This window comes from Glycine soja, chromosome 19 (genome assembly GCF_004193775.1).
Source record: "Glycine soja cultivar W05 chromosome 19, ASM419377v2, whole genome shotgun sequence".
Classification (NCBI taxonomy): Eukaryota; Viridiplantae; Streptophyta; class Magnoliopsida; order Fabales; family Fabaceae; genus Glycine; species Glycine soja.
The window spans coordinates 31,391,474-31,394,612 of record NC_041020.1 but is presented as its reverse complement, the minus strand read 5'-3'; positions in this window follow the sequence as shown (position 1 = coordinate 31,394,612).

The following is a 3,139-nucleotide window of genomic DNA, read 5'->3' as shown; positions in this document are numbered from 1 at the left end:
ATTCAATATTAGTCATCCAAATGGAGTTTCCACTGTGTAATTTCACACAAGAATAAATTATTCACAAATCTCACAAAAGAAACAATAAGTTAGAGGTACATTGCTACTTTTTATCTTATTTTTTATGCATTTAGTACTCATGAATATCAATTAACAAACTCCCCCAAATTTATAGTTTTGCTTGTCCTCAAGCAAAAGGAAATAACAGTGGTCAATCAAATCAGTGTTTGTCTGATCAGTATCGATCACATTAACAGAGATGACTGAACATGCATCAACCAACAAACCCTCTGAATTAGAGTGCATTACATTTAGATATATGAGCATGTGTATTGAGAAGCAAAAGGGAAATAAATTAGCAAGCATGACAAGTATCAAGGAAGGATAACCAAGCTTTATACTCACGGCTACTGTTTCTCTCATGCACACAAGTGTTTTAGGTGATTTCTTCATATAAACAACTAACACAATTCCCAACTTTTGCATTTCATCTCATTTCATACACCTATGTACCACAATGTGGATCTGAAGGACTTTATTCAGCTTGTAATGAGGTTGGGCTAAGAACAATTCATGGTTTTTCTAGGATGCAACATTTAGGTTTTAGAAGAGCATTCTCTATTTAGATGCCCTTAACTTCTTCTTATTGCACTTGTCCCCATATTAGCATCATTCAATAATCACACAGGCATCCATGCTTCAGAATTATTTGTTATCTGCTTTCAAATGATATATATATATTCTCTCTTTTTTTAGCAGAGAAGCATGGTTATGCCATTTCCTGTAGTTTTCCACAAGTTGCATGATGTTGATATACTTATTTTTCATGCTTTAATAAAATCACCCCCCCTCCACAAATTTGAACCAAAAAATTTCCATCAAGACAATGCTCTTCTAAAACTTATAACAAGGTATGATATAATTGATTTACTTCAGCTAGGGTTCAGGATAGTGTTCACTCATACTTGGCTCACTGGGTGCAAGGGTTTACTTCATTAATCATGCAAGGTAGCTATTTGGCTCAGTAGCAAAATAAATTCAACATGGACTTCATCATTTCCACATCATGTATCCATTCAACATTCAGAGATTCATGCAAAAATCAGTACTTGATGCTAGTCGTTCTCTCACAGTTAAGATTCACACAACTCACCGGTTTATAGCAATTAGTTTCCCCTTCGCTATTTTCCTGTCATGCAAGCTAACATTTTCACTCACGCCCCTAATTTCCACACTCTATCTCTCTACATAAAGCAAGCTTGTTTGAGGTTTATGATTTCACAATGCAAGTCACTCATGTCATGCAACCATTTCAGTTCAAATTAAGATATCAAGACAAACACCGTTTACTAAAAAAAATGGTCAAAATATAACTATCATGAAAATGCTAGATCAAACCACTGTTTAAATCCAAAAACAAGTAAAAATAACTAAATAAAAACTGTCTAAAAAACAAGAGAATTAAATGGAATCCTGTCAATCATCAGTCTTGTGTTGGTGTGAGCCATGGATCCCAGGTCCCTTGCGCTGCAATGACGTCTGTTACATAATCAGTGTCCACATCCGCCTCTGCTGCACTTGTATCCTTCTTAGCCTCCTGAGCCTCTAGGGTATCCTCAACAGCCTCCTCATCCTCCTAAAGGCCCTCAGTAGCCTGGGCCTATGTATCTTGGGCCTCAGGAGCTTCACCTCCCCCAGAAAGGAAGGTTGGACTTCAGGCCAAGCCACCTGCTCTAAATACTCCTGCATAGACATGATTGGTTGCTGTTGGGATAAGTTTTGCATGCTCTGCATCACCAGGAAAAGTCCATGATGAATACTTTGCAGCATCGGGACGATCTGGTCATTGTTGGACATGGAAGGACCGACTAGAGATGGTGCTGGAGGTGGAGCTGGTGCATCTAATGGAGCCCAGGCCTTGGCCTTGCAGGACCCTGGAAATGTGATAGAGGGATCCTCAAGGTTCCAATAGTTCTTCCAAATGTAAGCCAAATTAATGGTCAGGCTCAAAGACTTGAATGTCAAAGAATCGGACACAACTCCTCTGGCTAAACATATGGCAGTGATGAGGGCTAGAAAGCCCAACCGAGAGGAGTTGGACTGGGCTATCTGAGATATCTGGCCTAAAATCATGGAGCCCTAGTCCATGTCCATCTTCATAACCAAGCCATAAACCAACCTTGCTCTGTCCATATTAAGGTCAGAGGTATGAGAAGTGGGAGCAAGGTTGGAGTAAGAAATGACACTCCAGGTCTGAGCGAGGGTGGTCAGGTCATTTCTCAGTAGCTTCCAAGGAGCCCCCTCAACATTTAGAATAAACCCCCGCCCTGGTAAACACAATTTGGCTGCAATAGCCTAATGATTAGGGTGAGTGTGACAGTAGTGGGAGTAGGCTGGGTATCTCTCCCCAAGCTCAAGCACCACTGGGGTCTCCAAGAATGAGTTCAGTGTAGCAGCGTCAAACTTTATAGTATTCCCCCTCACTTTGCACTGCCTGGGGGAACGGTCTTCTAGATCATATGGGTTGGAGTAAAACTCCTTAACTAGTTCCATATCGATGTGGTTCTCCATTTGGCGCGTGAGGTTCTTGTTCCACTGACGGTGCTCCAGCTCCCAAAGGAACTCATCATAGTGTGAGTAAGCTAACTCAACATTCCTTTCTAGGAGGATGTTCCTTTGGTGAGTGTTTGTTTCATATCGCTCCCATGTATTTTCAGACACAAATCTGGATGTGTCATAGGGCTCCTGGGGAAATTAGTCAAGACTCTTATTGAAAATAACCTAAGCAAGATGACATAGGATGGGCGCTAAGCGAGATGAGCTTGCTTAACGCACCTTATAGAACTAACCATAAAGTGCTTAGTGCGACAGCATAATAACAGTAACAATGGCTTAGCGCCAACAATGCACTTAGCTAGAAGGCACTGATGGCTAAGCGAGTGTGGCTCGTTAAGCCTTATTTCAAACAGAGAAGGAATTGCACTTAGCGCGACAATAAATTGAAAGAGACATAGGCTTAGTGCCACTGGGCGCTTAGCGAGACTAACTAAAGATAATAGTGAGGGCTTAACGAGTGAACTCGCTAAGCCCTATTCATAACATAGAAGTATTTGCGCTTAGCGTGCATGGCGCACTTAGT